The following is a 12,767-nucleotide window of genomic DNA, read 5'->3' on the forward strand; positions in this document are numbered from 1 at the left end:
ACCCCAAAGTTTAGCAGCTAAAAACTACCATGTATTATATTATACCACACAGTTTCCGAAAGTCAGGAATCTGGGAGCAGTTCAACTAGATGGGTCCAGCGCAAGGTCCCTTGTGAAGTTATGATCAAGCTGTCGGCCAGGGCTTTGGTCATCTGAAGGCTAGAGCATCTCCTTCCAAGCCTCACTCATGTGCTTGCTCCATTGACACTTGGACAGAAGACCTCAATTACAGGCCTTATGCATCTTTCCACGAAGATGTCTGAATATCCTTAAGGCGTGACAGCTGGTTTCCCCTGGAACAAGTGGCAGAGAAAAAGAGAGACAGAGAGACCAAAATGGAAGTCACAGCATCTCCTATAACCTATCTTGGAAGTGACATACCATCCCTTCTGCTGTGTTGTGTTGGTCACATTGATCTCGCTTGGTGCAAGGTGAGAAGAAATTATACCGGAGTGGTGGGACCCTGAGGGATTATCCTAAAGGCTGCCTTCCACATATGGATGGTTTTCAAAGCTTTAAAAAAAAACTTGTTTTTGATACAACTCATTAAAATAAAGGGCTTGTAAAAATATAGTACATGTGAGGATATTGTATAATATATAGGTGTGTATGTATCCTCTCAGAATGTCTTATCAGTTTTCACAGCAGAGCATAGGGTGTTTTATAGGTCTCTTATTGTTTAGGATTTTTTAATAATTATATTTTTTCCACAATAAATTAAATTCTTTTTTGTTTTTCCTGGCTGCTATCTTTCATCCCAGACATTTTGGCTTTCTGGTTGAATTAATTCCGACCTCCTTATTTGGGCTGTCTAGCAGTGTCCTTCAGATGGGAGGAATTTACCAAATATCCACCAATTTATAAAACCTCAACTGAGCCTGAACTTCTCTGGTTTAAAAAATAGAATCAGTGTGAATGGGCAGATTAGGAGGGAAAGAAAAGTCAAAGCAAAGAAATAAAAGTCTGAAGGTAGAATTAGCCTTCTTGGAGTCTGGGAGAAAGCTCTGATGAGTCACCCGCTGCCTGGGTTGCCCCAGGCAAAATGCAAAATGGTTCCTTAGCCAGGATCTACCCGCCATCCCCACCCCCTCCTTTCCCTGCGGCAGGCGTCTCAGCCCTTTGAAAGGAAGACAGCTTGTCCCTAAGAGGGGCCCCAGCCCTCCCCGCCACAGATTTCTTGATACAGGCAGCCACGAGGCCAAAGAACCTCAGAGGTTCCCTGTTGTCTTTGACAATAGACAAACTGACAGCCCTTGGCGGTGGGGCTGGGGGTAGGGAGGTTTCCACCCAAAAATGTACCTTGCTGATATGTTCAGTGATTTTTAAAAAGTGAGACAGTATTTTTAAAGGAAAATTTTACATAAAAATATGATTTTATTTTCTTTTTAAAAAACCAGGTGATCCAACAACACTGGGCTCACGTGGCCATCATGGCCCTAAGCAAAGATAGATGCTTCCTGTTTGCACAGTCTCTACCAGGCCCCGCATCTCCACAGTCCTCAAGCTGGGTGTCAACTGCCATTTATGATTACTTTTCTACATTTTTCTAACATTCTTTTTCTGTGCCTATGTCTTTATCATTAATGGAGGAAAAGGCAAACTAAGAGGACCACCTATTTTAAGAAAATTACAAAAGATCCTATTGCTCTATGGAAATAAAGAACATTGCTATGTGTTTATTATGTAAAGAATGACCATATCTAAAGAACACACCTTAAAGCAACCATATTAAGAGCTAGGGTAAATGAAATAATACAAGGTGAAAATGTTACCAAACTGAAGAAGAGGACAGACATTTCAAGACATTTCAAGTTTTTATATGTGAACAAAGTCAGTGAAGTCGCTGCAAAAAATGCAGCTATGAATTTGATGCCAGGGCATTTAAACCTTTTACAGATGATAGGTTTATAAAAGCATCTTTTGAACATAGCAAAATATGTCTTCCCTAACCAGCATTGGGAAACACTGGAACTCAGCATGTTGAAGATAGGGCTGGAAAAATCTTCACGGACAGTTTGTCGGAGTCTCCAAAGAGGCCCCCCATACGTTACACTCTTTCTTCCCACCCAAGATCTAAACAAGGTGAGAAAAAAAAAAAAAAAAGATTAAAGATGGAGGTCTAAATGTCATCTTTCCAATTAAGAAAGGTGCAGTTGAGGTCTTGGATTCTCAACAGAAAGAGCCAAATTGAGGCTTCAGACTGAATCCCATCCAAAGTTCCACTCCCCACACGGTCTCAGGCCTGCAAACCACCTATGTAAGAGCAAATCTGCGGCAGATTTTGTTCAAAAGAATGAAGGAAAGCAAGAAGCCAAATCAAACATGTCCGGTTTATATTTCCAAATCAGTTAAGTCACTCTAAAGTCACCAATGATGTGTTATATTGATGAGAGTCCAGGTATGAACTCTACCTTCGAGTTAGCTCTATTAGTGAATGGTGTTAATGAGAATTTAACTGTGACCAAAGAATTCTCAGACGTGGCAGCCATGACAGGAAAAGATTTGGTTCTGCGTGCTGTGCAGTGTAAGCCTACACTGGTAAAACCTATTAGGTGTGACCACTGATGATGTTCCTGTGAAAGACAGTGTGAAGGGCAGCCTTGCTTCAAATCCTAATCCATGGTGGTGGTATGTTGTTCTACCTTCATGGAACATACAAATGGAAGCTACTGAATGCAGTACAATGTGGCAACCAAAGCAGAACGTGCCAATATTGGAATACCTCTTTCTGTAAGTATCTTGGGAGTAATTACCCTAAATATAAAACAAGTGCCTACATTCTTATATAGTTGTTTTCCATTATGAAATAGAATTAAACTAATCTCACCTAGAGGATTCAGTGCTAACCTTGAAGTGACACAGCATGAAAGATAAGACCCAAGACGGGCATTTCAGTGCATAAGAAAAAGTGAACAAACACTCGTCCTAAACAAAAGAGGAGAGAAATGCCACCTCCTGTGGGCAGCCTTAGAAGGCCCCTTCTCAAGCCTAGAGAATTCTGTAGGTTGGGTTCCCGGGGCACTTGGAACTTAGGCTTGTATCAGTTAGGACTCCAGGTTGCAAGCACAGAATCCCGCTTGGGCTAGTCGCAAGCAGAAATGCATCATAAGGATGGAGGCTGTCTCATGGAATCCAGAGACAGACGTGCAGTGATGGCAAAAGGGGATGCTGCCATGGGTGGTCACAGAGCCCAGAGTCCCTCTCAGCCCTGACAGTCCTGTTCCTTCTTCTTTCTGGGCAACCCTCTTTGCTCTGCTTCTAAGTCTACTTGGTGGGCAGAAGAAGGTGGCTTCCCATCCTGCTCTAGTTTTCATGATTGAGCCACAGGGAGGGAACTGACCAACTCTCTCTCAACCTTTTTCTCAGCCATTCTCTCACCCTTTCTCCTCCCTGCCACTCTCACCTCCCACCCATCCTCAAGTCCTAGGAGAAAAAATATGACTGGCCTGGGTTAGGTCAGGTGTTTGTGCTGTGGGCCAGTCCACTGTTGCCAGGCAGGCAAGACCATGTAGAAACATAGTCTTCCTGCCTCACCACAACCAGCACCAACTGAGGCCACCAATTTAGAAGGGCTAGGCTGATAATCCACTCAGTGTCCTCTTAAGTTTATGTGATTTTTCTCCTGGCTTAACACAGAAGGGGGTGGGGCTGGGGGGAGGGTGGAGAGGGGAAAGAGAGAGAGGCACTTTGAAGCAAGATACTGCATCTTACTCCTTTTTCTGTTTTCTGTGCCTAGCTTAGTGACCTTAGGTTAGTTAGTTGGTGAAGAGAATATATCTGTATATATAGATGTTTGCTGTATGGTTGACTATGAAAATACACAGACCCAGGCTATGCTTCCCCGGCAAAACATACACATGCGCTTATGCACACATGCACATACATACACACAAATACACACACACTGTTGTGAGTGGCACTCCTCAGGATTTCTTAGTTACAATCAGAAAAAGTTAGCTCTAGCTACTTTAACCAGAAAGGGATTTCAGTGGAAGGGTATGGACAGCTGGCGGAATGAAAGAGAAAGCTGATTATCTGGGCTCAAGAGAGATAGGAACTGGGGGTGTTCCTCCAGCTCTCACTTGTGGGGATGAGTGAATGGTCGGTGCCGGTCACTGTCACACCATTTTCTGCACCTAGTTCCAGACTCAGATTCTAGGAGCAGGCATCTGGGTCTAGCTCTGGTCCAGTGCCCCCATTCGCCCCACCCTGGTGCCTTGACTGAGGGTCCCACTATATGACATCCATGGGACAAGGGTAGGGCCCCCACATCAAGGCTGGAAAGAGGGATGTAGTCCCAGTGGGTGAAGGTAACAGAGCCCACTGCAGGAACCCTTCACACTAGTGGGGCTGGTATGCCTATGGCGAGGTGTGTATGGGAAGTGAGCTGGCTGCTGCCTGCCTCAGTTTATCCTGCCAGCCAGCAAACAGCTGGGAAGCTCCTGACACAGGTACCCAGGAAAGACTGAGACCTCCCCCAGCCTTGGCACCCCGCTGCTACTCCCTCCCCCCCTCCAGAAATGCTGCCTGACTTATATTTCCTTCTATCTGACGCTCTGAAATTGGAGATCTGTGTGGGAGTCCTGGACTAGCACACCTTGGGTTAACAGTTTGACTTATTCCTAAACAGCCTTTGGCATGTTAAAAATCAAGAAAACCAAAAGGAAAAAAAGCCAATGGGTGGTGGCAGGGAGGTGCGGCAGCGGGCGAAGACCTGCTGGTGTTTAGTTAAAGCTTTCATCAATTTCAGTCATGGGTTATTGATGAGGATCTGGGGTAGATCCTGAAAAGTATGTGGAACTAGCAGATGCCCTTGGGAGTCTCTCCAGTCCTCTAGATCTGGAGATTCTCCAGCCGAGTGATCTTATCTCAAATGGAGGGAGGTGAAGTCCACACAGTGTTCATTTCCAGGTCTCCATCTACTGGGCCAAGGCGCCTGTCTGGGGTGATGCACATGGCTGCCTCAGCGCCCACCACTGTGCTGGAACGCATGCCTGCAGCTCGGGAAGAGTCCACCGTGGTCTGCACTCAGGCCCTGCAACGCCAGCCGAGTGCAGAGTGCTTCTTATTCTAAAAATTTTGACTTGATGGAGCCTTTCTAAAGCATTCAATTGAGTTTGCATACAAAGAACAATTCTCTTTGTTTTCACACTCATATTTCCTTTGTTTATTTAACAGTCAAGTAGATCACTTACATTATAAGGGGCATGATCAGCTCTGGTGACGAACACAGCTGAGCCTTGGTGTGGGTGCCCCTCAACCCAGGGAGCTGGGGTCTCTCCCAGCCCTTGTGGCTCCCTGTATGGGAACATTTTACAGAACGAGTGTGGCAAGTTGCCTATTACATGGAAATATTGACTACGGCTGACTCCAGTTTATAGGTTTATGGGTGATATTTTGGGGTGGTACTTTTTTCCCCCAGGGTTCTAATTAACCCAGAGAAATTTGCTATCTTAATGATTTTTTTCCTTTTAGACATGAGGTCTTGCTATGTTGCCCAGGCTGGTCTAGAACTCCTGGGCTCAAGTGGTCCTCCTGTGTAGCTGGGACTACAGGCACGGGCCCAGCTCCTGGCAATTATTTTTATAATCAAAGGAAAATGTGTGTTTTTAAAGACTTATTTGCACATCATTCACTCACCAATTCAAATATATTTTTGGCCTTTGTTAGGAATAAACCAAAGACAATTTTCAAGGAATTTGTTGATAAGAGAGACTTAGAACAAGGGGGAAAAAATCCATTTTTGATAATGGGAGATAGAAGAGATTTTATAGATTTTTAGAGCACCTTTATGAATTTACCCTGCATTAAGCAAACCTCTAGATACAATTGGGGTGAGAATTAACCACTGTAAAATCCTCCTTAAGTGGGCCAATGAAGATAGGATTTTTTAAAGTTACCTTATGTGGCACCATGTGTTTTTCTATTTCCTAACTTTTTTACTCTAAATGTAATAGAATTCATTTCAGTAATCACTGTTGAAAGAAAGAATATCTAACTACCCGTGAAATTTTTGTTTCAAATTATTTTCTCCTGTAGACCTTCAAATCATTTACAAGCCTTGCCCATTTTAGCCTCAAAACAGTGTTCAGAATAGGCCAGGAAGATGTTATTGTTCCAGTAAGTTCCTCGTGGAGACAGTCAGCCTGTCAGTGGGAACACCCACCTCCTCTGTGCCAAGCAGCTTTTCCAGAGACAGGCTGGCTGTGTCCAGTGAGGGACACCTGTACCCTGGGGAAGGATTAACACATTCCCCAGAGATAAGTGAACTCTCACTAACTAGACTACTCTGTGGATTGCTAAGGACTGCAAAGAAATGCTAAGGTCACTTATGTGGATGATTTTTGCTTCTTTGTGTGTGTGTGTGTGTGTGTGTGTGTGTGTGTTTAATTCATTTTTTAATTTTATTTTTAATTTTTTTTATTTCAGCATATTATGGGAGTAAAAATGTTTAGGTTACATATATTGCCTTTGATTAATAAAATGTGGTATATGTATACCATGGAGTTCTCCACAGCCACAAAAAACAATGGTGATATGTGTGTGTGTTTTTAAGTCCTTGATGCTGTTTCATATCATCTTTCTTTGAAAAATTTTATATTGATTGTTTTAAGTTCTTATGTCAGAATTTGATATAATTGTGCGCAATAATTAATCTACCATGAGGGACCCTGTTTTTTGTTTGTTTGTTTGTTTTTTGTTGTTTTTTTTTTTTTTTGAGACAGAGTCTTGCTCTGTTGCCCGAGCTAGAGTGAGTACCGTGGCGTCAGCCTAGCTCACAGCAACCTCAAACTCCTGGGCTTAAGCTATCCTACTGCCTCAGCCTCCCGAGTAGCTGGGACTACAGGCATGCGCCACCATGCCCGGCTAATTTTTTCTATATATATTTTAGTTGGCCAAATAATTTCATTCTATTTTTAGTAGAGACGGGGTCTCGCTCTTGCTCAGGCTGGGAGGGACCCTGTTTTTAATGACCTGAATACCTGCTTAACTAAAATGTAACATAAATTTTAAAACCGTTTACCTTTCTGTGGAACTACAAAGCAACTGAAAAATAGGCCAAACATTTCCCTTCTCATCTCTTTCATTATAAAGACCTCTAGATTTTTTTTTGTTTGTTTTTGTTGTCATTCTGTTAATATTCTCTGAAACTATTATCATTCCCCAGGACAATTATTTTCTTTGGGATAACTTTCTAGCACTTTGCTGTGTTTTAGTCCAGAGAAAATGAAGGGTGGAATCCAAACAAAACCTTGTTTACTTTTTCCACACTTCAGGAACCAGAGTAAATTCAGTCCAAAGAACCCTAGGGGAAGGAAAAAAAAAAAAAAGTCTATTCATTGTGCGCAATTGAAATTAGCAAAGAAGGCTTTATTTACACTGGACATTATCATCCTAGTTAAAAGGGTAAGGCAATACATCCATAATGATAATAATTGCCCTTGAGAGCAGCTATTGATGAGATATGGTAATCAAGGGTTGGAGACATTTAAATGTTAATCAAGTTGAATTCTATGAGCTGCCCAATTTTTGTGGAAGGAGTGTTATATTTGGGCAGAGTAAGTTTTTTGGGGAGCCTGCCTTGACAGCAGTTCGCCTGGGTTCAAAGTGGTACTGTTTTCTCTGGGGTGACCACTGGATTGACTTCAGGGACAGAGAGAGGGCCCCAGCAGCGTCCACCTGTCCCAGGTGCCTGCGATCAGTCTGTGCAGCCGGGCAGTGCGCCAGCCAGCCTTCCTCTGTTTGCTGTTTCACCTTTCCATTCCCTCGTTTCCACCTGTTGGCTCCTAATGTGGGACGCTGCTGCTGGACTCTGGTTTTTACCCTGGTGAGCACTCATCAGTCTGATTTGATGCCTTGCTTTCAGAGCCAAATTTAACAAAGCATGGGATGGGATCATTTCCTAGGAATCAAGAAAAGAAGAATCCAATCGAGCTTCCCCTGGTAAGTTATTACTGTAATTACTGCTTAAAATTAAAGAAGCCCTTTTCCCTTCCATATTATGTTGGAGCATATGCAGTTGCTGCTATTTAACCATTTTTTAAAAATATATGTATTATTTTTTATTGTGGTAAAATACACATGACATTTACCATCTTAACCATTTTTAAGTGTACAGCTCAGTGGTGTTAAACACATTCATAATGCTATGCAACCATCACCACTATCCATCTCTATAACACTTGTCATCTTGTAAAACTGAAACTTTGTACCCATTAAACCAGTGTTCCCCAACCTTTTTTGCACCAGGGACCGGTTTCATGGAAGACAATTTTTCCATGGATGGGGGGGATGGTTTCAGGATGATTCAAGCTCATTATGTTTATTGTGCACTTTATTTCCATTATTATTTACATTGCAATATATAGTGAAATAATTATGCAGCTCACCATAATGCAGAATCAGTGGGAGCCCTGAACTTATTTTCCTGCAACTAATGCTGCCACTAATCTGACAGGAGGTGGAGCTCCAGCGGTGATGTGAGCAATGGGGAGTGGCTATAAATACAGATGAAGCTTTGCTTGCTTGGCAGCTGCTCACCTCCTGCGTGTGGCCCAGTTGCTAACAGGCCATGGACCAGTACCTTGGGTCCTCAGTCCGGGGTTTGGGGACCACAGCATTAAATCATAACTTCCCATTCCCTTTCCCCCAGCCCTTGGCAACCACCATTCTACTTTCTGTCTTTATGATTTTGATTACTCTAATTACCTCGTATAAGTGGAATCATACAGTATTTGTCTTTTTGTGACTGGCTGATTTCACTCAGCATAATGTCCTCAAGGTTCATCCATATTGTAGTACATGTCAGACCTTCTTCCTTTTTAAAGTTGAATAATATTCCATGGTGTGTATATACCACATTTTACTTATCTATCCATCTGTCGGTGGACATGTGGGTTGCTTCTACATTTTAGCTATTGTGAATAATGCTGCTATGAACATGGGTGTACAAATATCTCTTTGAGACTCATTGAGACTCTACTGGCAATTCTTTTGGGTATATACCCAGAAGTGAATTTGCTGCATCATATGGTAATTCTATTTTTCATTTTTTGAGGAACTTTCATACTGTTTTCCACAGTGGCTGTGCCATTTTACATTCCTCCCAACAGTGCGCAAGGGTCCCAATTTCTCCATATTCTCACCAACATTTGTTATTTTCTGTTTTCTTGATGCTAGCCATCCTAATGAGTGTGAGGGGATATCTCATCATAGTTTTGATTTGCATTTCTCTAATGATTAGTAATGTTGAGCATCTTTCCAATTGCTTATTGTCCATTCGTATATCTTCTTTGGAGGAATGTCTATTGAAGTCATTTGACTATTTTTGAATCAGATTTTTGTTGTTGTTGTTGTTGAATTTTAAGAATTCTCTGCATATTCTGGGTATCAATTCTTTATCAGATATATGGTTTGCAAATATCTTATCCCATTCTGTGGGTTGCTTATTTACTCTGTTGATAGTGTCTTTTGATACACAAAATTTTTAAATTTTTGTGAAATACAATTTATTTTTTCTTTTGTTGCCTGTGCCTTTAGTGTCATATCCAAGAAATCTCTGCCAAATCCAATGTCATGAAGATTTTGCTTTATGTTTTCTTCTAAGAGTTTTATAATTTTAGGTCTTACATTTAAGTCTTTGATCCATTTTTGAGTTAATTTTCTTATTGATGTTAGGAAAGAGTCCAATGTCATCTTTTTGCTTGGGGATATCCACTTTTCCCAGCACCATCTGTTGAAAAGTCTGTCCTTTCCCCATTGAATGGTCTTGGCACCCTTGTGAAAAATTGTTTGACCATATATATTGCTCTCTATTCTGTTCCACTGGTCTATATGTCTGTCTTTATGCCAGTACCACATGGTTTTTTTTTTTTTTTATTTTTTTTTTTTTTAATTATTATGGGTACATAATAGTTGTATGTATTTGTAGGGTACATATGATATTTTGATACAGGCATACAATATGAATTAATCAAATCAGGGTAATTGGAGTATCCATCACCTCAGGTATTTATCATTTCTTTGTGTTAGGAATATTCCCATTCTACTCTTTCAGTTATTTTAAAGTATACCCTAACTTATTGTTGATTATAGTCACTTCGTTGTGCTATCAAATACTATTCATTCTATCTAACTATATTTTTGCACCCATTGACCATCCCCACTTTATCCCCCCTCCCAGTTACCCTTCCCAGCCTCTGGTAACCATCATTCTACTCTCTGTCTCCATGAGATCAATTGTTTTTAATATTTAGCTCCCACCTATGAGTGAGAACACATAAGATTTGTCTTTCTGTGCTTGGCTTATTTCACTTAACATAATCTCCAATTCCATCCATGTTGTTACAAGTAGTAGGATTTCATTCTTTTTTGTGACAATACAGTATTCCATTGTGTATATGTACCACAGTTTCTTTATCCATTCATATTTTGTTGGACACTTATGTTGATTCCACATCTTGGCTATTGTGAGTAGTGCTGCAATAAACGTGGGAGTGCAGATATCTTTTTGATATACTAAATTCTCTTCTTTTGGATATATACCCAGCAGTAGGATTTCTGGGTCATATGGTAGTTCTGTGTTTAGTTTTTTGAAGAACCTCACTACAGTTCTCCACAGTGTTTGCACTAGGTTACATTTGCACCAACAGTGTACCACAATGTTTTGATTACTGTAACTTTGTAGTAAGTTTTAAAACAGGAAGTGTGATTCTTCCAGCTTTGTTTTTCTTTCTCAAGATTGTTTTGGCTATTTGGGGTCCCTTGAGATTCCATATGAATTTTAGGATGGGCTTTACTATTTCTGCAAATATTTAAACATTTTTGATTTTTAAAATGTCAATTTTATGTGATTCAACTTAATAGTTGAACTCTATGGCCCACAGTAAAGTGAATTAGGCTGAAGGAGAAGGGAACTGATTTTTTTTCTTTCTTTTTTTTTTTTTAGGAGGAGGAGAGAGGATAACGGCAAGAGGGGGCAAGGAGGAGTGGGGAGGGGAGAGGGTCCACCAAGGAAACTGATATATTTTTTTTTAAACATAAAAATTTAACTTTATTTCCTCATTTTCATTTAAAGCTTGATTTTATAAAACACACACACAAAAATTTTTTAAGAGTTCTGTATCAATCACAGTAAATTAAACAGTAGAAATACCCACTGCTTCATGGGTTCAAGTTACATAAATTAAAATCAAATAATTGGAAATGTATTCAATATGGAAACTATATAATGAAATAAATGACAAAAGGACGTAATAGAGCAATATATCATTACTGATGGATTGTTAGTTATTTTTAGGATTTAAACAAAGATTCTGAATATTCATACTTCTTTTGCTGTGTATTTAAATTTCTCCCTACCTATTTTGAGTCAAGCTACTTGACCAAAATGTCTGACTCAGGTAAGTACTCAGCAAAAGCTTCTCGTCTACAGTCACCACCTTCGAAGAAGTTAACATAACAATTCTGACAAACACCTGCTGGTTCCCTTTGAACAATGTGCAGTAAATTCACTAAGTCAACCCTACGGTAAGTCAAAAAGGTACCCCCCAAAATGGAGCAATTACACATAGTTCAGTGAAGTATAATGTTGGTTTTCCTCATCTAAAAATTAATCAATGAAACAAAACATCATCAACTATCGTTGACTCGGTTTCGGAAAACCACATTTAAAAATTACATATGACATGATTTTCCTGATCTCGTCCTTAGTCGCTGACGGGGATTTTGTAGGCCACCATGCTGTTGACTTTGGGGATCGTAGTGGTGAAGGAGCGAAGGCGGACTTCCTCAGAACTGGCAATGAACTGCGGCCCGACTCTTCCCACTTTTCAGGTACAACCAGATCTTTGTCGGTGTAAATCAGCAGATCAAATGAACAAGAAACTTCCAACAGTGGCAGAAATGTCACTGTCGCTGTGATCTGTCTGATCACTGAACGGATCTCATCCTGGATAGCTTTCTGAGACTTTTCTCTGGGTGCACTATCATCTTTTGCAGTCTCGTCACACTCAATGTCAAAGTGCCATCTTTCAAGGACCTCACGGCTTTCGATATTTGAGATAACTACGACGAGCTTCTGAACGGAACACTTGTACAGCCAATCTTTTAGTTGTTCCACCACGCTGTTCAGGTATTTTATGAGCTCGAGATCAGTAGTTACAAGCAAGGTGAGTCCGTACTTCTGCACGCGAGTAAAGGTTTCGGAGGGATATATGCCGCGCTGATACAGAATGCTGTTGATGCCACATGAGAAGAACTCGGCCACGGTTTCGGCGCTCCCGCGCAGGGTGACGCCCTGCTCCCGGGCGAGCTGCAGCGCCATGGCCAGGCCCACGGACGGAGGCGCGAGCGGCCGGCACACGCGACCTCGGCGGCTCCCACGACAGCTCCCCGCCAGGCGTTTCAAAAATAACGACGCGGCCCAGTACGCAGGCGCGAGCAACCTCTAAAACTGATATTTTTGGAAGACACAATATGTGCTAGCCATGACCACCCACTCATACCTCGATTTATCTCTGGAATATAAGTAATATGAGGGCAACGAGTCTATGGCTCAGTAGATATTTGTTAAACAAGTAAATGCTAAGCAGTGAGGGAGGATTGCTTGAGCCCAGGAGTTTGAGGTTGCTGTGAGCCAGGCTGATGCCATGGCACTCTAGCCTGGGTAAAAGAGGTAATTATTGTTACCTAAAGTTAATAAATACAGATTATTTGATCCTTAAAAAAATGTTAAGCAGTGGCATAAAATAGACTAGGATATAATA

General features: G+C 41.3%; 1 pseudogene; it reads right to left on the reverse strand.

Moving 5' to 3' along the window:
• Positions 1-11,708: 11,708 nt before the first annotated feature.
• Positions 11,709-12,325, reverse strand: LOC138381714 (mitotic spindle assembly checkpoint protein MAD2A pseudogene; annotated as a pseudogene).
• Positions 12,326-12,767: the final 442 nt, after the last annotated feature.

This window comes from Eulemur rufifrons, chromosome 3 (genome assembly GCF_041146395.1).
Source record: "Eulemur rufifrons isolate Redbay chromosome 3, OSU_ERuf_1, whole genome shotgun sequence".
NCBI lineage: Eukaryota > Metazoa > Chordata > Mammalia > Primates > Lemuridae > Eulemur > Eulemur rufifrons.